The sequence below is a fragment of the Rhinolophus sinicus genome, chromosome 1, assembly GCF_057876585.1.
Source record: "Rhinolophus sinicus isolate RSI-liver-muscle chromosome 1, RSI-T2T, whole genome shotgun sequence".
In the NCBI taxonomy this organism is placed as follows: Eukaryota; Metazoa; Chordata; class Mammalia; order Chiroptera; family Rhinolophidae; genus Rhinolophus; species Rhinolophus sinicus.
Window position 1 is genome coordinate 49,466,063 of NC_142501.1, and position 23,123 is coordinate 49,489,185.

The following is a 23,123-nucleotide window of genomic DNA, read 5'->3' on the forward strand; positions in this document are numbered from 1 at the left end:
GAATAATATTTCATTGTAGGTATGTATCACATTTTGTTTATCCATTCATCTGTTGATGGATATTTGGGTTGTTTCCACCTTTTGACTATTGTGAAGTATGTATTAATTTTATACTTTTAAAGATAAGTTTCATTTAAACCGTTAAAAGCCCCCAGGGGTAATGAAAATTTTTCTCAGCCTCCTCTATCTCAGTGTTATATGCTTAAATAACTGACTAAAGTAGATGGCCAGGCAATACTCAAATCAACACAGGATAATGTTTTAAACAAAACAGAATGTGACAGACATAAAAAAGCATGAAATAGAGATCTTGTCATCAAGAAGCTTATAGCAAATTCTGGGAAATGAAAGTTAAGAATCTAGCATTCGGTCACGGCAGGGCAAGTCTGTCTCTCAGTAACAGCTGAGTTTAGAGTACAATTCAGGGCTGCCACTAGAACAATGAGTAGGGCACATCACATCTGCATGATTAAAAAGCTTCCCCAAAAAACTGTGCTTCCCAGGAAAAATAAAGTGATACCCTCATCCAAAGATAAATCATATTTTCCGACCCTTAAATCTACCAAAGTTCAGAGATATTGGAGTTCCTTCTCCCGCGTACATCAGATAATTAATTCCTACTGGCCATTTTAGTGAGTGTTCTGTTTTAGGTCCTCTGAAGTTTTCAGACTTACATCAGTGAATTCTCCTTTCAACAGTTGAGGGAAGCTGGCTTGCAAAACCTTGTGTTGGCATCATCTCAGAGTATCTGAAGCATTGTGAAGCATAAGAGAGAGGAGCAACATGGGGAGGGGGGCACACTGCACACCTTTCACCTTTGGCAGGAGCCCAAGTAGCCAGTGCCTGACCCAGAGCCACAGGGTGCACAGAGGGGTAAGGCTGTGCAAGATGGGGTGGTGAAGAGAAAAGCGGGACACTCAAGATTCCTTAAATGTCTTCTATGGCTCAGTAGATTCATTCCTTCTTCCAGAACTTGCCAGACTTTCTTCCTTAGCCTTGCTCCAGTTACCTGCCTTGCCTTACCTACTACTGCACACTGACTAAAATTGTGTTTTTCCTTTAAGCCTCTAAAAAGGCTTAGCTGCTCTTCATTTTCTTCTTCTTTGGAAGGCTTTGGAACGCCTTCCAGAAAGGCTTTGCTGATTCTTCTTCCTTCATTCCAAAGAAGGAAGATAGAGAATGCTTGCTTCTTTCTTTGCACTGTATCTCACCGTATGTATTATAATTGCTGACTCTCCTAGTGATTCGTGTGTTTGTGTTGGCGCTTGCTCCCCATGCCCGAACACCATCCAAAAGGACATAATCCAATCCCCAAATGTTGTCTCTTCATGGCAGCAGCTACATTCCATTGGTTTCTAAGTCCCCCTCATCCTTTGGTTCACCCTGCCGCACACGCATGACAGGTTAAGCAGTGTTGTACACAAGTTCGATACTCAGGAAAAAGTATTGAATGGATGAATAGTTACTTATTTTTAGACTCCAATTTCTAGGGCAAAGAAGTCCTTTCAAATACAAAATACGTGAACAGTAGGATAATGGTGTTTACCTGCCACTGAAAGCTAGAGGTATTTTTTGGAAAATGTTTTTTATCAAAGTAGAATTGACATACTATATTAGTTTCAGGTGTACAACATAGTGATTTGACAATTATATACTTTACAATGTGATCACCACACTAAGTGTAGTACCCATCCATCACCATGCAAAGTTATCACACTGGTATTGACTATGTGCCCCTTCACCTTTTTCACCCATCCCTCCACCCCCCTCCACTCTGGCCACCACCAGGTTGTTCTTTGTTTCTGAGTGTTTTTCTTTTGTTATGTTTGTTTTGTTTTTTTTAAATTCCACATATAAGTAAGCTGAAAATATTTCATTGGGTAGATGGAGCATCGACTTTTTTTATTTTTAAACGAATTTGTCTTTTAAGGGTCTAAAAGGGAAAAATTAGCTCACTTTTCTCTAAATACTTCCTGAAGAGTACCCTTTCTTCATTTCCATTTTTTCCCTTTAACGATTATTTTTCTACACTTTGTTTCTCAATTTAACTTTCTACATAAAATCAACTCCTGTTACTATTTTTAATAATTTTTATAGTATTAATCCAAATATTCCTAATGATCATACGATAGAATAATTTCCATATTTATGTGAAAAGTAGTAAAATAGCATGTTCTTATGAAGAAAATAACCAAAGCATTAATTTCTTCAACCTAAAGTACCTGGGGATATTGTTGTTTTTGTTGTTGTTTATCATGCTGCTGGCTTTTTATTTTGCTCCAATTGCTGTGTAGTTTTCAACACTTCACTAACTCATCCATTCCTTCAACAAATACTTAATTGACTGACGTCTGAGATACTGAACTAAGTACTATATACTGGCTCATTTGCTCTTATTTTCCTTTGCCAGCACGACATTCCCACCATCCCTTAAGGACTGGTGTTTTCCGGGGTTTGGGCCATGAGTCTTTTCCTTCTATGACTAGGAATGGCTAACAATGGATGCAGATGCAATTGCTTCCCTCTCTGGAGACTAGTCATCGTTCATAGCACTCTTTCCCCTGTACCTGAGGGTAACCTTCAAGTCTTTCTCCACGTGGCAGCTCAGAAAGCTCTCATGCCACGTGGAGATGATATGCAACTGGAAATCTTTCTGTTCCCCCTGCATCTCTCTCCCTCGATGATTTCATCTACACCCGTGGCTTCTACTTTCACTGCTGTGGAGATGCTCCCCAAACTCTACCTGCCATTTTCCCTGAGTTCTAGATTCATATTTATAATAATTTAAAGTCCTTCTCTTCTTAGTGTCTCAAACTCAGCTTATCCAAAAGCAAACTTACTATATTCTCCATAAAACCTGTTCTTAGGAGTTACTGTTTATCATCACTCAGCCTAGAGACTTTAAGCATATCCCTACTTTCTCTTGGCCCTCACTGCTCATGTGCTTACGCAATTAATCATTAACTTCCATTAATTCTACTTAATAAATGTCTCTTAAATATATTGTTTCTTATGCTCATTCACTTCCCTAGTTTAAGCCATCGTGGATTGCCTACATGGATGCTTGGAATAGTGTCTCTCATTCTCCACAAATGAATTTCTCCCTCTCTAAATTATCCTCTACCTTGCCATCGATTATCTTCCTAAAGCCATGATCTGACCATATTAGTGGATTCTTTCATTTCCTTTAATAAATTTTTAAAATCCTCCAGTGTCACCAGGAAAATACCAAATTCCTTCTTAGCATGGTATCCAGAGCCCTTAACATTCTAGCACCAAATTACTTTTCAAGCTTTTTTGCTCATCACTTCCTCAATTCCCAGCTTTCTGCTTCAGGCATACAGTAAAAGTTACTTCCTAAATATACTGTGAACTTCTATACCTGTGCGTCTTTCCTCATGCTGTGCAATATGTTTAAAATACCTTTTCTTTCATTCATTTCCTACAGACATTCTCCTCTTTCAAAGTTTAGTTCTCCCCTTCTTCTTCTGTCCCTTTACTCTCCCCTTCTCCAGCCCAGCCTCCAAGAATGGTTCCCGTTGATGTGTTGTATGATGGTTAGTTGAGTCAATTGCACCAGGTTGTTGACTTCTAGAATAGTCTTATATGTTTTTGTACTTATAAAATGAATAGCAGAGTGCCTAACACACAGTAAACCATTAGTTACTGTTCTTGGTATACCCCAAAGCAAAGCATAACCCATATTCTAAGTCACTTTTCTGTTTAAAGAGTAGTAGCTGGTTGGTTCAAAGAAGTTGATTAGTTTGGCTTACATTTGAGTCTTATCACATGGTCTTGGACTGGAAATTGTTGACTTGCCAATATTTTTCCCAAATCTCCAGTGAAATGTTTTTAGAAAGTTATGCAGTGAGGTGATTCATCCAGTCTTTGCAAAACAAGATTGTTTCTTCATTTTCTTGTCTTAGAAACAAGAATAAAACCATCCATCCTTGATTGACATAAGCAGAAAAAACCCTTTTGTATAATCCAATGTTTTCTTTAAGTAATTTGCAGAGTAGGAAGAGGAAAAGAGCTTTTGTAGGGCGTTCCAGAGGCATTCTGCCCAAGGAAATCTGATTAATTTGAAAAATAGAGTCTCCAAGCATACCTCACAAAAGCCATCCATAGAAGAAAGGATTTCACAGTAACTGCTTCTACTTCTGGTTAGAAATCCCATTTTATGCTGCCGACAAGCCCCTGGAAGAAAGTGTTTCATGGCACTTTCACACTGAAATATATTTTGAAAAGGGAAACCTACTTCTGGTAGTAGTTGGGCATAATAATATGATATAATCAAATGTTAGTCTATGTAATGACCCTTTACTATAAAATTGTAAAATATCACAAGGCATATCAACGAAGTAATGCACACTAGACTTTAAAAGTAGTGTTGATGGTTAGTCTCCCATAAACCAATCTAATAATATTTACCTGCATTATAAAACTGTATTTAATAAGGCAAATGGGATTAATGAATGATAATATCATTTGTGAAAGAATAAAGGCCTCTGGTTCACACATGGCTGTCCACAGTTCCCACTGGAATTCTTTCATAAACTGTGGACATTGATTTAACTTATGCAGGCCAAATTTTAAGTGGAAGCATTAAGAAATGTATCAAGACAGAAAGGTGGAAAAAAATTCCCACAAAGCTAGGATACCAGTAAGTGAATCTTGCCTACAAAGAAAAAGATGCCAGATTACAAATGAGCATTCTCTTTCGTTAGTGGGCTAAATCAGTGTGCAGGCCTGGATAAAGGGAACAATGGACACCTTCTGACACCAGGCTGTGTGTCTGGTGAGCATCCCTCAGTGCAAATGTTAGTACTGCAGGAGTATTTATTGTGTTTCTATAAAGTCCTAATGAGCTCCTTGGGTGAGAGTGAAACCCTTTGCTTTTTCACACTGTGCTCAAGACCCCTAAACTTCATGGGGTCAAATCTAAAGAAAGGGTAATGGACCATGAGGTCCAGCTTAATAGACCTGATATTAACACAGCAGCAAGAATGTCACCAAATGCAAAGTTTAGGGCAAGCAATGAATGAAGTATTTGTTACACTTAAATAATATACAAAGGTCATAACAGAGTAGTGGCACTATATCAATGTCATCATTGCAGGACTTTGAAAATCTGCCATGTATGAAATAATGCTGTAACACATCTTTAGATCACAATAGATAAATTTGCTTTCGAACAGCAAATAATAAATTAGAATAGAAAGTTATACAACTACGGGGACTACCTATAATTATTTTTAGATTTTGAAAATCTCTTACCCATAGAAATAATCAGGATATGATCAGTATCTAATATTCATAGAATGGAAATGTATGGGACTCTTTATGTTAATTATGCAGTTCATATACTGAAATGTACATTTTTCTGTAAATGAAACACAGTTTTCTCCTCTAGTGCTCTGACTTCTTTACAATAGGACAGATATCCATTGCTTTGAAATGAGTAAAACATAACCACACTATGATGTCATGAAGCAAAACCACTTGTGTAAATATAGGACCATTTCACCAGACTCCTTCCTCATCCAAGTAATTACTGCCTCCAATCACCATCAGCGTAGTCTGTTACCACAGTGAACTTCAGTTAAGATGATGCAGTGTAAGCCACAGACCATATCTGAAAGCACTGCATGTGGGGGTTTTTTTCATAAGTTAACATTAAAAGAATCATCACTCTCTCACATAGGTAAGAATGGGCAGATGTGAGGATATGTGCCAGTAGAAATATTTGTGTACTTGTTCACCTTCCATGTTTTTATTGTATGCTGGGTTAAACACTTTTCTTTGGAATTGACTCAAGTAGCTTATAAATTACTTGACAAAGACTACATCTTTACTTCTGCTGTTTTGTGTTTCTGTTCCCAATCCCAAAGACAAAGCCACAGTATTGGCTACACCCTCCCCATCTCATGGATGTGTAAGAGATGTTACTCATTGCTTACCAACTCCTCTTTTTTCCATGACTCGATTATCACAAAAGTGGAAAATTGCATTTATTCAGGAAATTCAGGCACTATGTTGTCCAATTAGTTAGCTCACATATGCTGTCATGAACTTTCAGTGGATTATAAACGCTAACTCTCCATTTCATGTTGCATTATTGATCTGATTTCCAGGAGTCTGCCCCATTCATTAATCCATACGTTATTTGAATGTCACTTTCATAGTAAATGAAAAACCTCACAGGTTTCAGAAAACTAGTTTCATTGTTAAGTATATAAAGCAATGACATTTTCAAACAAACAAAAAATGCTTCTGGACTCTAAGTTCCATGGTAAGTGTTGTCATTTCTCTTTGACTAATAGGGATGCAAAGAATGACATAATTATTTCACTTATACTTGTTGCTATTTTTAAAGGGAATACAGAGAAATTTAAAAATGGAAACCAATTAATTTTTATTAACAAAGGAAAGCCAAAAGCTCTTACCTATTGATGGGATTGACCCTAAAGAAGGGACACTTAGGAGCCAGCTGAATGTGTATGCTACGAGAACATCAAAACTCTGACCTGACTAAAAAGATCACCAGTCTGCCAGAGTACATAGAATTTCTGCCGTGGAATCACTGCTGTGGATGAAAACATTATTTACAGAAGGCCCATTAAAGTCCAGACACAAAGCATGTACTTAATAATATCCATTATCTCCCTGGTATATAATAGTCAAGAGCAGGACACAGTCCAGAACAGAGATTGTCTGAACCAAAAGAGAGTACAGCCTTGAGTAAAGTAGGATGTGAAAGAACTGTGGAGACTCAGGAGGCCGTAAGGCACTGGACATGAGTAGTAAGAAGGTACCACCTGAGAGAGTAGGGTGACAGCGAAGACTGCCTTTTTCAAAATTGGACACAAAGCCTTTGAGCAAACGGTTTCTAAATGTATCCCCCAAATTAGCAGTTCTTAAAGAAGTTACACCCCCTGGCTTAAATATATTATACAAAGAGGTAGTTTTTACACTAAATATAAGTGTGTAATTCGTTTCTTCTGATATAATTTTAGAAGTGAGACCAACAGGTGTTAGAGAAGAGATACTTGCACTTCCAGCCAAACTGAAGTTAAATGGATCAGATTTACCCTTCCACCATACATATACATGTACATTTATATATTTGAAACATTAATGTAAACACATGGAACATTAGGAAGTGAAGGACAGTGACACCCAAAAAGATGTGTGTTTTTAAAAAAAAAAATAGACTTTTTTTAGAGCAGTTTTAGATTCACAGAAAAATTAAACAGATAATACGGAGCTCCCAAATATCCTCTTCTTCCCCCCACACATAACCTCCTCCATTATCAACATCCCACACCCAAGTTGTACACTAGTTACAACTGATGAACTGACACTGACACACAGTCACCCAAAGTCCATAGTTTACATTAGGGTTCACGCTTGATGTTGTATGTTCTATGGGTTTTAACAAGTCTGTAATAACTCATATCCACTATCACATTAATAGTATACAGAATAGTTTCACTACCCTTTAGACCTGTTCCACCTATTCATCCCTCCCTCCCCATTAACCCCCGGAAACCACTGTCTCCTCAGTTTGCCTTTTCCAAAATGTCATATAGTTGGAATCATACAGTATGTAGCCTTTTCAGATTGGCTTCTTTCATTTCGTAATACTCATTTAAGTTTCCTCCATGACTTTTCATGGCTTGATAGTTCATTACTTTTTAGTACTGCATTAAATTCCATCATCTAGATGTACAACAGTTGATTTATCCACTCAACCTACCAAAAGATACCTTGGTTGCTTCCAAGTTTGGGCAATTACGAATTTCTTATGATGGCACACCTAGAGTATTTGGTCCCTCTACCTGTCTCCCTTGTTTCCCACCACTCCACCTTTTGCTCCTCAGCTTAGCTAAAATTAGACTTTTTGCTGATCCTTAGAGGTGCCACCTTTGTTTTCACATTAAGACCTTTGTACTTGCTTTTCCCTCAATTCCACAACATTCTTTCCTCATGTCTTTGCAGTGCTCTAGACCGGCTCCTCACATTTTAGGGACCCAGGGCAAAAGTGAAAATAGAGGCTCTATATCCTATGTTTAAAATTATAAGACAAGGCAACAAACTGAAAAATAAAATGTGTTCTTTTTGCCTTGTCAAATAAACTTTCACAGTGGTAATTTTTTGTTAGTGTAAAGCTATAGTTATTATATGATATGGTAGGCAAAATACCAGAGATTACCCAGTTTAATAATTTTGCACATGTCTAGGTGTTCTGTTGATGAAACAGCAATGTTTAAATGAGCAATAAACTACACACTTCATAAATTATTATGTTTTCATCCATTAAACTTTTTTTTGTATTCTTATTTCAGCAAAATCACTGTTTTTATAGTCAGGATTTTTACATAATGTGTTTGTTGACAATATTGATCTAAAGAATTAAAAATAAAATGTAATTATCTTCAAAATGCATAAAATTTGAGCGTATTTTAATAAAAAAGTTAAATTCAATGTAAAAAAATTAAAACTATTTTTCAGGTTTCCAAACAAATTACTGTAAATTTTTCAAAATTGTGTGTTAAAACTAAAAGGCAAAATATACACTAATTAATATCAAAATTTTAATAAAAATTCTTTAAAGATGAAATTTTATTTCTTTTTGGAAAATTAAATTGTACTAAATATTTTTATACATGTAAAGCAATCCATAGTTGTAGTGTTCATTGTCCATCTAATTGTCAATGTAAAAAACTGAATTAATTTGTATCTCCAAAACCATAAATCAGAACATGAGGAGAGGAAAGTAAATGGACATCTCACAGTAATGGGAAATAATTTTTCATTATGTAAGAATGTATTCCTTCCTGAGAGGGAGAATTTGACAATTCAATTAATAACTAGTTGTACTGTGCCAGCACTGAGTGCCAGACCCTGGGTAATAGAAGTATCCGTGTGTTCTGTAATAAATTTGTTTTTGTATGTTTGTGAAATGTGGGTCCCTCTGACAAGCAGAACTGGAGGAAGCTGTCCGCTTGCCCAAGTCTAGGGGTGGTATTACAAATCTGGTTCCTTCTTTCAGGTTTTGATTCAAATGTCACCTTATTTTATACACACACACACCCACACACACACACGCACACACACGTGCCCTTATGATTCTCCAGTCCCTCTCTCAGAGTTAATTTTCTTCCGAATACTTATTCCTACCTGATATATGTGATGTATTAATTTTTTATTGTCCATCTCCCAACTAGCATGTAAGTTCTGTAAATAACTACGCCTTTTCTCTTTCCTCTCTAAATCATTGCTGGGCAATGTGTACATGTGTTTAGGGGCCAGGAACGGGAGCATCAGCTGGAAAGAAAGTAGGAACATGACCCAATTTACTGCTGCCCAGGGAAACTTCTGACAAATTACATAAAATAGTACTATATTCCATATTTGTATGTTTATAATTAAAACTAAGGGAATTTTCTGACAGGATTTTAGTTTGGGAGCAGAGAAATTAAGACTCTTTGTAGACAGTCCTGTTCAGTTTTTTGTACTGAGAACTTGAGGGAGTTGTCTGACGGCTTTTCTCACCTTCTGTGGTTCAACTCAACTTGTTTTCTTAATGAGGTCGTAAACACATTACCAAAATCAGACCCTTACTCTGACAGATATGTTTACATGATAATATTATTTACTAAATAATACAATGTAAAGTTGTAAAGATTGGGATATTGCCCTAGCCAAATAAAACTAAAATGAGAAAGAAATGGCAAGACAACTACAATATAAATGCAAACCAAAAAAAATTAAGTTTTTTTGGTAAAAACTTCTCATAAAAATAAGGCTACTGTATTCCCTGGGCTTTTTTGGTTTTCATTTTTCCCTTTTTTATTCCTTTAGTCTCTCTCTCTCAAACCATCATTTGTAGATTATGCTAGTAAAAGCTGTACATAAAGGAAGACATTGTATAAATGAAGTTAATATATTATAACTGAAGCCAAAAATACATAGTTTTCCTTATAATAGCAGTGAAGGAGTAAAAAATGGACTCATCCCATTAAAAGCATTATTATTAATGCTTCACTAGTAATACAGACTTCTACACTAGGTCAGCAGTTTAGCTGAAACAGCCCCTGACAGTGATCAACCTCGTCAAAGTTGGGTTCCCTTGCTGTATTGAAATGTTTCTTCACTAAATTGTTTGTGGTGTGCCTATGCCAACGGCTTCAAAGCATTTCTTTTTCTTTTTTTTTTACTTTAAAATGTATGCTCTCCCTACAGAAGTTTCATGCAGTCTTTTAAGCTGTTGGAAATTGAATCTTTTCATGGCAGTAATGATAGTAGCTGACATAAACATTCAGTAGCTATTCAAAATGTCTGCATCAAACATTAAGTAAAAAGACAGTATTTTGTATTTTGTTCTAAAGATTTAGAATTCTTTATAAATAGATATCAAGAATTAATAGTGGGGCCAGCCCTGTGGCTCATGTGATTGGAGCACCATGCTCCTAACACCGAGGTTACCGGTTGGATTCCCACATGGGCCAAGTGAGCTGAGCCCTCTATAGCTAAGATTGTGAACAATGACTCTCCCTGGAGCTGGGCTGCCATGAGCAGCCAGAGGTCGGTGTGAGAGCTGCTGTGGGCTGCTGTGCTGCTGTGGGCTACCATGTGCTGCCGTGAGTGGCCAGTGGCCAGCATGAGTGGAGCCATTGTGAGCGGCCGGCAGCCGGCGAGAGCTGCCGTGAGCTGCTGTGAGCAGCCAGCGGGGTGGGGTGGGGTGCGGTAGGGGTGGGAAGCAGAAGAAGCGGAGGGAAGGCATCAATAGGGCTTTGTGGTTTCCTACAAAAATTTTGCCACCTAGAATTTAAATTTAAGAATCTACAGTTAGAAAAATGAAACAGATCTCATCATTTTAGGGAGAAAACACATTGTGCAATTCTATATACAGTTACCTTTAGAAGAAGGGAAAAAGAAAGAAAGGAAATCTTAGTGACAAAATTACAGTGTTTTAGGACAAAAATCATGTATAGTTCACAAAGCAACTTTACTTCAGGCTTGAGTAGTTCTCAGGGTACAAATTGCATACAGTTAACAATCATAGCTCTAGATCTTAGATAAAACTTCCAGTTATCTGTGGAGTATGTTTTATTCAAGAAGACTTTACTAAATTATTATGTGTCAGGAAATGTTCTATCTACTAAAAATGTAAAATTTAGTTCACATTCTCACGGGAAAGAGCTACCTTTAAAAAAAAGCCATTGCATTTGATACTCAAAAGAATCGAAAGCAAGGTCTCAAAAAGATAGTTGTACACCCATGTTCATAGCAGCATTATTCACAGAAGCTAAATCATGGAAGCAACCCAGATGTCCCTGGACAGATGAATGAATAAGCAAAATGGGGTATATACATGTAGTGAAATATTATTCAGCATCAAAAAGCAAGGAAACTCTGACATACTACAAAATGGATGAGCCTTGAGAACTCTACATCAAGTGAAGCCAATCACAAAAAAAAAAAAACAACTAATGTGTGATTCCACTTATATGAGGTACCTAGAATAATCAAAATCGTATAGACTGAAAGTAGAATGGTGGTTCCTAGGAGCTGAGGAAAGGGGAAATGAAGAGTTATTGTTTTAATTGGTAGAGTTTCAGTTTTGCAAAATGCAAAGAGTTCTGGAGATGGATGGTGATGATAATTTCACAATGATATGACTATACTTAATGCCACTGACTGTACAATGAAGATGGTAAATGTATGCCATGTGTATTTTATCAATAGAAAAAGTTTCAGGGTGGCCGGTTGGCTCAGTTGGTTAGAGCACAGTGCTCATAACACAAACATCACCGGTTCAATTCCCACATGGGCCAGTGAGCTGCACCCTCTACAACCAGATTGAAAACAGTGACTTGACTTGGAGCTGAGCTGTGCCCTCCACAACTAGATTGAAAACAGTGACTTGACTTGGAGCTGATGGGTCCTGGAAAAACACACTGTTCCCCAATAAAAATGTAAAACAAAAAGTTTTAAAACACTATACATTTAAAAATTCTAAGTATATAATATTAATAGAAACATAAACAACATACTGTAGTCACAGAAGAGGAAGCTGTTGCCTCTGTTAGGTGGGGTGGTGGCCAGAGAAGGCTTGCAGTGGAGGGGAATAGCTGAGTGAGACCTCAGAGGACACTGAATGCATTAGTTCTTGTTGAATCAAATCCACCTCATACCAGATTAACTGACACTCCCATCACCTTTGTAAACGTACTGCGTGATGACCATGGCTACTGGTTGCAGGTTGTAGTAACCACCCTCTCAAGTGCCTCCAGATGTCCCCTCTCCTCTAATGACTTGTGTGCTTGCCAAGAGTCAGAGGCATTGATTCGCTAGTGTTTATAACATTGTACTTATTGTAGTTAACCAATCAAGTTAACTATTATGTAAACCAATTCTGTTAAAGCATGAAAAGGAAGGGAGTTGTTGGTCTATATAAACAAATGCTTCGGAAGGGCTCCATAAGTTAATCACTATAAAAAAAATTAAAATTATTGTTGCGTTAGGTGTAGGTATGACACCTATAAGTAACTGCAAGAAAATTGTAAACATCTACCTGGATTTTGCACTCAGGTTATTTTGCAAGCGCACTTAAGTTTCTCTTCCTCTCTAGTGAAGTCAAAATGAGAAATTATAGAACAAGCAAAGAGGACAGAGATAATGCAAAATGAACTACCAGAAATTTCAGTCAGCAGACTCATTCTCAAAGAAAATGCCTTGGTCACTAATGTTTGACAACTAAATGAGACATTTGTGTGTTTTAATTTTAAACAAAATCTATTTATCTATCTATCCACAAAATATTATATTAAATCCCTTTTTCTTCCACACTGTCAATTGCAGGTGTGATTTCCTTGGTTAAGAAGACGTAATGGTTTAGAGCACAAACTCTGGAACCAATTGCCTGGGTTAAATTATGGCTCTACCACTTAAGAGCTATGTAACCTCAGGCAAATTAATCTCTTTGTACTTCAGTTGTATCATTTTTCAAATGGGGCTAATAATAGTATCTATCTAAGAGATTTATTTTAAGAATTAAATTATTTGGTATATGTAAAGCAGAACTGTACCTGACACAATAAATGCTATATAGCATTAGCTATCACCAGTGCTAGTAATGGTACTGACACTACTTCTACTAACTGTATTTTGCCAGGGAGAGAGGAGACAGAAAGATGGCAAGACGAGAGTGCGTTTGGAGAGGGAACGGCCAGTGAACCACAGAGCTGTGATCGTGCCAACAGAAGGTGTAGTACATGTGGGACAGATGAATGATGGGGTGGGTCTCAGGTCCAGATGGCGAAGGCGCTTTTCTGACATCCCTTTCCTAAACCACCCTGTGCCTCTAATTCTCTCTGCTCTCTTGGTCACTTTTTATGTGCCAGGTTTTGAGATACTAATGAACATAGTGACTGAGTGGTCTCAAACCCTAACGAATTTACAGTTCAGCAGGAGATTCTGATAAATAATATGAGAGAATACACTTTAAGAATACATTATATATTCTGTATGTAAAAATGTGTTACTGGTGTAAAGAAGGGGGTACAACAAATTGACCTGAGAGAGTATGATAGAAAGTGATAGATCTGGATGTTAAGGATGAATAAGTTTATCCATAAATGATAGCAGCTAACATGCATAATTGCCATCACTAGCATTAATAAACAAGATAATCAAAGTGCCCTTTCTAAGGAGTTAGAGCAACAAAGAAACCTTCCGCCTTACACTAAAAGATTTGGAAAGTAATGTCTGTGTCGCAAGGTCATGGCTATTTTCTATTTGACTTATCCTTGATAAAGCTCATAGTTCAATGAGCCAAACCTCCTATCTGTGATTAAGTCAGATGACTTCTGAAGTATTCCTTCCTTCCATCTTCTCATTTTAGCTATCTAGCATAGACAACAGGCAAGATAAAAATGAACATGAAATGTTGAGTACAACCAAGAAAAGGCTATAACCATTGTTCACTGTCTTTCCCTTTAATATAATACAATAAAAGGAGATTTCATAAAGTCATTCCTCTTTGGTATCATCTATTGTGGGCAGTATCATTCTGGCATTTTTATTCCGTGCCTCCTGTTGACATTAAAGACACAGGGAGGAGGAATGAACTTTTACGTGAATGCTCACTAAAGAGTCGAACTGGACAATGAAGAGATCAAGCATTCACCAGTGGGATTCAGCACAGAGAAGCAGCTAAGTCAGCCGAATCCTACCCCACAGTTTCCTCCCTGGATGACACTGGACAAGTTACCGAACTTCTGTAAAAGGTGGACCCTAATTCTTACCCTCTAGCATCTCTGGAAGATTAAGTAAAATATTTAGTATAGAATACTTGGCACATTATAGATATTTAGTAAATGTTTCTTGAATGAATTAATTGACAAAATACAGTTGTTTTCATGTTTCACCTTTTTGAAAAATACTGTGTTGGTTTTTAATCTGAACAGTAATTGTATTCATTTGCTTGGGCTGCCGTAACAAAGTACCACCAATTGGGTGGCTTAAACAACAGAAATTTGTCTTATATTTCTGGCGTCTAGAATTCTGAGATCAAGGTGTTGACAGCAACGGTTGGCTCTTCCTGCGAGCTGTGAGGGAAGGATGTGTTCCAGGCCTCTCTCCTCGGCTGTAAGTGGATATCTTCTATTCCCTGTGTCTCTTCACATCTTCTGCCCTCTATGCGTGTCTGTATGTGTGTCTAAATTTTCCCTTTCTATAAGGACACCTATTCCTGAATGATTTCATCTTAGCTTAACTAATTATTAATAAAGTCACATTCTGAGATACTGAGGGTTTGGACTTCAGCATATGAATAGGGGTGGAGGGGGACACAATTCAACCCATAAGAGTAATGAAGGCTTTGTGTAGTAATTCTAGCAATAAAAAATTGACATAAAAAATTAATCTATAATTTTATATATATATATATATATATATTCATATATTCACAGGATGTGGAGTACAGCATAGGGAATATAGTCAATGGAATTTTAACAGCTATATACGATGTCAGAGGGGTTGTAGATTTGTAGATTGGGGGAGAAGGGTTATCACTTTGTGAGGAGCATAAATCTCTAACTATTACATTGTTTTGTACACCTGAAACTAATAAAAATAAATTAATCTCTTCGTCCAATCCAATCCCATTTCTCTGCTTTTAACATTTTGAAATGTATCCTTCTATAAGTCTTTCAATGCCTACACACACACCACATATTATATCGTCTTATATTTAGACACACACGTGGCACGCACACACACACACACACACACACACACACACACACACACAAAGCCTTTTTTGTGTGTTATATTCAGTTATAGTACACATATTACTTAGCCTCTCGCTTTTTTCACTTCACAGTATATCATGGATGTTTTTCTAAATGAGTGAGTATAGACCTGTGTAAATATTTACATAATATTCTATAGTATAAATAAATAAATAAATAGTAATCCATTCAGTACTTGTCCTTTTGGTGGCTGTTCAGGGTATTTCTTGGGTTTGGGGTTGCCTGTTTTTTACATGCAGCAATATGGAATTTCACTCTGCTTTTTCCTTTTGACTAGTGCTTTTATTTCTGTATGTTAAATTCCCAGATGTGACATTTCTAGATCAAAGATATGCACATTTAAATTTAATATTACCAGGTGGATTTCAAAAATGTTTTAGCTATTCACACATTCATCAATAGTGCCTAAGAGGTATCAGTTTTCCTCACACTTTTGTCAAAGTAGGTTTCATCATTTATTTTTAATTTCTGTCTCTCTAATGCATGAAAAATGGCATCTCTATTTAATATACATATCCCTGACTACCACTTAAGTATAGCATCTTTTTAAATGTTTATTGGCTATTTGTAGCCCTCATCTGACAATTGATAGATCATCTAGTGTACCTATTGTCTATTATATTTCTTGTCTTTTCTCCATTTGCAGGAGTTGTTATATATAAGAGAAATTAACAACTTGTCATATATGCTGCAAATATTCTTTGCCAGTTATCATTTCTTGCTTAACTTTGTAATGGTGCCTTTTATCACTCAGAAATTTTAGGTTTTTATGTAGTTAAATCTGTCCATTTTTTTATGATTTGTGGACTTTTCTGTCTTGCCCCTGAATACCTGTACCTTACCTCTAAGATTCGTAATCTCCTCAATTATATTCTAATATTCTGTTTCATTTGTTGTAAATTACAAATCTATTTTTTATTCTATTACTTTAACATGCTATATAAGGTAATTCGTGCTTTTCTCACTAAATTGAAAAGTAAGCATCACCATATACTGTTCTATTTTTAAAGACTGTTTGAATCAGTTTTTGTGCTCTGTGTTCTGTTTCATTGATCAATTTCTTCATCCTTGAGCCAATATTCGTAATGTTTTTATTGTAGTAGCTATATAAGAAGTTTTAATATGACAAGTTCCTTTTCACTATTTGTTTTCTTTCATAATTTTTTGACAATATCTCTACATTTTTTCCATATTAATGTTAAAATTATCTCGGTCAATTAAAAGTAACAGCAGTGGGACTCTAATCCAGATTGCTTTAAATTTCTATACATATTTGGAAATATTAACAATTTTCCCTATCCAGGAATCACACACATCAACCACATGAGTTTAATTGGAAATCTGCTGCTTAGAAAGGTTTTGAGACCATGCAGCTGGAAAAAGACAGAAGCTACCTTTAATATCTCTCCAGTGCAAATTCTACAACATTAATCACCTTCTTTGTTCATAATTGAGAAGGAAGGTGATAAATTAAATTACTGAGATTCTCCTGACTAAACTACAAGGCAGCTTAACCATTTACAAGGCTGTCACAAGGAGGCAGAACTTGACCAAGCATAGCACCAGTTTATAAGCAAATTGTTAGCTTTTATTAAACTGTTTCTCATTCTTCAAAGGATATAGATAGAATACGAATGAGAATAAACTTCCACTGAATAAGTACCTGGAAGATTCCTGGTTCAAACACATCTTTACTGATATGAAATTCTGTAATTATAGCTTCATTTTTTTGGCTTAAAAACTTATTCTTCTAAAATGCAAATACCCTTAGAAAGATTACTGCACGTATTGGTATGAATTGGCTTAATGGATGTTCTTTTAAGAACTAACTGGCTAATTCCCTAATGAAATAAAATTTTGACCTTGGGTGGTGGGACACGGAGATGGGAATGGATTTGGAAAATGGGATACCACCTCAGAGTAGTCAAGGTTAAATAGCCTGGAAAGGTAGATGGGTTGACAAGCAGATAGCTCAAAAGTACCTAAGAGCTGGGATATAGGGCAGAGTAAGAGGCATGCGCCCACACCAATTATTTCACACTTTCCTTTAGGCTAATAACTTCTGCCCAGCCACCAGGTGACAAATGAAGCAAATCATTTCTAAGAAATCAGGTGGGATAAAGGTTCAAGATGGAGGAATAGGTAAATGCTATGTCTGCCACATCCCATGATCGCATTAAAATTACAACTAAATTATAGAACAGTCAACCTCGAGAAACACCTGAAGACTAGCTGAACAGAACCCCGATAACTAAAGATATAAAGAAGGCCCATCAAGACTGGTAGGAGGGGTGGAGATATGAAACAGGGTGACCCCAAACCCTCAGATAGGGGTTAAGCAGAAGGGACATCTCAGTGGCAGAGATCCCCCTGAAGAGTGAGGGGGTCCCAGCCCCACCCAGGGGTCCTGTGCCAGGAAGAGGACTCCCCACAACATCTGGCAGTGAAAATCAGCGAGGATTCTGTCCATAGATCCCAGTGAGAAGGAAGGCGGCTGGAAACCCAGACATCCTCATAAAGGGCCTGCACACAGTCTCACTCACTTGCAAACACTCATCCTGGGCTCCAAGGAAGGGGCAGCAACTCAACAGCTGCCAGAGACATACAGGGAAAGTCTGAGTTGTGTGGCTTTAGAGCAAGGGCTAGAGGGACAGCTGCCATTGTCCCTGTGGGAGCCTGCCTCATGTGTATCCTACAGGAAGGTGCTATCTTTCCTGTGTTGAACCCACCCCCAAAGGACCAAATCTGAGACCCCATTGGTCTGATAAAATTCGTGTGTGCATGTACACACCACCTTAGTTACTCCCTTGAGCCTTGCCCTACCCAGCTAGTGCCTGGGACACTATCAGTTTCTAGTTGGCCAGCTCTGTTTCACAAGGTTTGAGAGGCTTGTACAGCAGTAGATGGGCTGTGGTAGCCTGAGAAACTTTCAGTGGTGGGCAGTCAGCCCCAGCTTGGGCTGCAGCCTTTCTTTGGTGGTTCTCAGAAATCTGGGGGCCCATGGTAAGCAGTGGCTGACTGCAGTGTTCTCAGGGTGTTTTGTGGCGTGTCCACAGGCTCAACATTGGCACAAGGATTGAATCGATATTAACTTTGTAAAAACCACCGACCACACCCCATGACTCCTTGGGACCCCACCCCACCCAGCTAGCATAGCAGTGACATGGGTACTCTCAGGGGCTCCTAGGTGGCCAGCCCTGCCCCACCAGCTGCTGGAGGCTTGTACAGCTGATTAAGTCATGTTTTTAAATATTACTCAGTTTAACAGATTGATAATGGATACACATCACCTGAATAACCAGTGCTTTTGCATGTTTCTACCTCCTTTTTATTCTTGACAGAATAAAATTAGATTCTGCTTCTCTTATTAAATCAAAGTAGTGACGTTGACCATAAATTTTTCACTCATTCTGCTTGTGTATTATGCATATTTCCTTGAATTATTGAATCAAGTTATGCTTATAATATTTCCTCAAAAGAAATCAATGGGCACAACATAAACTAATGAGTGAATAATTTTCATTAGAGAGAGAAGTAATGTCAAATTATTACTTCATGATATAGGATGAAATATCAGTCAAATATTCCTCAACTCATTAAGAAGACTGTCATCAATCCTAAATTTGCCATATTGTATAAGATAGATTTGCTTAAAACATTTTCAAATAAAAGGGAGGTGATTTTTAAATGTGATACAAAGTGTCAATTATTTAAGAGTTTAAAAGACATATCTCAATATTCTGCACTAAACACAACAATATTTTTAATACAGGCAGGGGTCCAAAACAATTATATGTTATTTGCAATAGATATGTGCTTCTGCTAAAATAACAAAACCAAACAAAACAAAACAAAAAAACACTTGTAGAAATGGAGATTTGTGAAAGTGGTGCTGGATTAGAAATTACAGGTTCTATATAGGTTGTGTTCCCTCTGCTGGGGATATTACACATAGTGTGTAGTAGATACAAATGAGATGCTTTGAGAACTGCAAAAACCTATCAAATGCAAAACATTCTATTATCATACAAAAATTAGTGTATTTTGGTGTACCTAAGTAAAAATTTTAAATGCTCATATCAAAATTTAAATTCAATAGAGAAACTCACTGTTTGAAGGATTTTGCAGGTTTTTCTGCAGTGTAACTATACCATCCCTACATCAATTTGTTTTTGTGGATTTAATTGATTTGGTTTTCTTAAAATGAGGTTGCTTTACTATATATACATATATGATAGTTTCATTTTTGTTCATCTGATTGATTCAAAACATTCTGTACTCACAGTTTCCCTTCAATGCTCAATTTGGTAGTGGACTTACAATTTGAGCCCTCCTTGTACTGGACTCAGAAAGCAATGGCAGTGCTGCCACCAACAGGAAATGCAAGTCCTAGTATCTACACTTAAACCAAAATTCTCCATTTTATACATAAAACTCATGTTCAATAAACCAAGGCATAGTATGCGCAACAGAAAAAAAAAAGTTGTTATCCTGGAATAATAGACTGAAAGGCAAATATTCGGGTTGTAAAGTGCAGTATGATAGTGATTGATTTCTATTAAATATTGAGTAAGGAGTCTCCATGAAAATATTCTTCCTTGTCTACATGACTAAAATACAAATGTTTAAAAAGCCAAAGAAAATACTAGCATGCATATAGCAAAGAATTTGGTTGGCATAATATAATTTCATGGCTGTACTGTTATACAAGAGTACAGATGCTGCATTCCACTCGCTGCAAAGTTCTGCTTTTATTGCAAAAATGAAGTTTCCATAGTATAAAAGCATCACTCAAAATGATCAGGAAAAATGGAATACTAACATTTAGAAAGTATATGATTTTTCTTAAAATTAAAGATTTATATAATTATATAAATTTATATATATTATAATTTGTGTCTTAAATTTTGGACACAATTGAGGGGTAGGTGTATATATCTATGTAAGGTTTTTCCAATTCTTACCTTTAAAGGCTATCACAGTCCTTGGTCTAGAATTATCTTTGTGATCATTAAAAGAAATTAGAAAATGTTCTTTCTGTAGTCACATCCATGAGAAGAAAATTGTGGGGTACCCTTAAACCCCCAGCTCCTCCCATCCATTTTTTAAAACTACTCAAACCTTCTCATTTCAAATAGCTCAAAATTACAAAAGACCAAACCCCTCACTCAGTTGCAACCACGCAATTCCCACTTTTTTTTTTGTAAATTGTATCATCTGAAGCTACATTTATCCCAAATGAATATTGGTATTTATGAATTTTACTTCCAATCATTATTTGTTTGATGTTAAAGAAATTCCTCAAAATTTTCATGAAAATCATCAAAAGTCCTAGAAAATCAATTTTAGTCAGTGTGTTTTTAATTCTTGACTTTCAACCACCTATGAAGTAGTTCTTGGATGACCATCCCTGTCTGAGGTACTAGATGTGCCAAAATGAACCAAGGTACAGTCTTCTTGATTCTAAAACTAAGAATTAATGAACAATTTTTAGCTCTAACCTATGAATACATTTATTTGCAGATATTGTATTTAAAAGTCACAAGATAAACATGAAGGTTATAATAGCAATCATTGGTGAAATTTGACAACTCTGATAATTTCCCTAACTTCTTGCATCCACCTTATATGTACTCAGCATTGAGTAAAGTGACTTTTCCCTTCTATCAAATTACATTATTTAGACCACACCATTCTGAGTGTGTGATTCTTTAAAAATGAAGATGACATGATTTAACAATTCTTAAAAGGGTGGTGGGCCCAGATCGGTTCAAAATTCCTCCACCCCCATCTCGGCTTTCTCAGAAAACTTTTGATCCACTGCACACAGCTGTAAGAAGGGGCACTATGTTTGTGATTTGAGTTGTGGCCCTCCAGCACACCATGCTTCCTTCCTTAGCTTGCATTTTCATTTTCACAGTAGCCTCTCGGCTAGAATAGAATCCTTGCCTCCATACTCAGCCGCATGCCAGTCTATTCTCTATACACTCAATTATTTTATGTCTATTTAAAACCCTTCAATGTTGTCTTAAAACCATCTGTATAAAATTCAGAGTTCTTGGAAGGGCATTTGAGAACCTTCATGATCTGGCTCTTCGTTAGCTCTAAGCTATACCAACTTCTTGCAGTCCCAAAAGTCTATCCTGCTCTCTTTTGTGTCGTGACCTTTGCATATTTTAGTCCCTCTACCTGGAATTCCCTTCCTCCCTTCTGTTCCTTTGTTCTGGCTGAATGTAGTGTCCTTCAGTGCTCTGCTTAGCTCTCTTCTTTGCCAGAACTTTCTCTGACCGACAAAGATGCTAAGTACCTATCATAGAGTAGGTTAGGAGCCTGTCAGAATTGCCCCATAGAACCGTGGGCTCGCCCCATCCTGTCTTAGTGCATATCGTTTTTTGTGACCATCTGTTTAATTATCCATTTCTCCAATTATAAAAACAGGAAGTCAGTCTTATTCATCTTTGAATCTTCAATCCATGACACACAATAGGTGCTCAATAAAACTGCCGAAGAATTAAGGAGTGAATTTGTTCTCCCTAAAATGAAGCCTGTGGGCTTGTCTGCTCACAATAGCATAACATTCTAATCTACTAAACTGAGCACTCAAGGAGAATGGATAACTCACAGAAGATTCTCTTGCTATAAATTATGCAAATGGGAATCTATATGAGGATAAGTGATTAAAACATTTTCTTTTGGCTAAGCATTAAGAATCAACTTGCATCTGGTTTTTTAATGTACTGATGAGCAGGGCAATACAACATATCAGAGAAGGGATGGAGAGCTGAATGCAGATTGAGGAGTCATAAGTCATGTCTATTTGTCCCAAAGGACTGCTCATTTAGTTGATTAACAAGCAACAATCAGTTGTCTAATCGCCTTTCAGGCTTTGTCAAATGGCCAGCTGTCCTCCCCAGATGACACCTTTGTCATCCTCCAACTGTAACACATCTCTCTATACATGAGTATCCAGAATTAGATTCATTACTCATATAATAAAAGATAGGTCAATACAGGCTGACTAAAGACCCAGTCATAAAAGTGGGCCTCGTCATAAAGTATTCTCACAGCTGCCATTGATAGTGATTTTCTTCATCACCCAGATAGTACACTTAGACCAGGTAATTCTTTGCAGCACCAGCAGTCTAGGATTCCATTCTGGTTCTTAACACTTCTGTTTTTCTTTATTTATGTGCTGCTGTTGCTTTTGTTTTGTGTAACTGATTGCACTTCAGAAAAGAAATCAGGTTCAGTAAATGTGAAAAAAGTACTTGGCACTAATTAAAATAAAGAGGATTAATAGCCAGTTCCAAGAAACCATTTCTGCCACTGGTAACATGTCTCTTTACCTTTAGCTATCTAGAATTTTCACTTTAAGTGCTAAAAATGAAGCTTGGGGGAAAAAAACTTAAAATGAAAAATAAAAAATGTTGACGTGCTCAATAACAATACACAAAATTTCATATCAGGCAGAGTTATAATATGCCACCAAAATAAGCAGTACAGGTATCTTGATAACATCTTTTTCATTCTCATGTTTCAGCACAATGTCTATATAAAGTATTTTTTCCTTATTAGATTAAATAGCATCACTGGTAAAAAGCAATATATTGGAGTTTACTACAAGGGTAGTCTCACTCTTCTAGGATTTGATAACATTTTCTCAACGTTATTTCCCTTAGCTACAGGATGATCAATGGCATACATAAAAGTTAGCCTAAGGCACTGTAACATTCTGTGCCTTGAGAATCATCAAAGAGTAATTAAATAATGGTTAATCCTGGTCTAAGATTTAAGTGTTTT

The 23,123-nt window shown here is 36.8% G+C and overlaps 1 long non-coding RNA gene across 1 annotated transcript in view; it reads left to right on the forward strand.

Moving 5' to 3' along the window:
- The window catches only part of LOC141570109 (uncharacterized), a 67,501-nt gene that overhangs the window by 39,472 nt on the left and 4,906 nt on the right, over window positions 1–23,123 (forward strand). The window contains exons 3-4 of the long non-coding RNA XR_012494004.2: window positions 13,184–13,274; window positions 14,571–14,658. This is a non-coding gene — a long non-coding RNA (uncharacterized LOC141570109). The remainder of the gene's footprint in view (window positions 1–13,183; window positions 13,275–14,570; window positions 14,659–23,123) is intronic.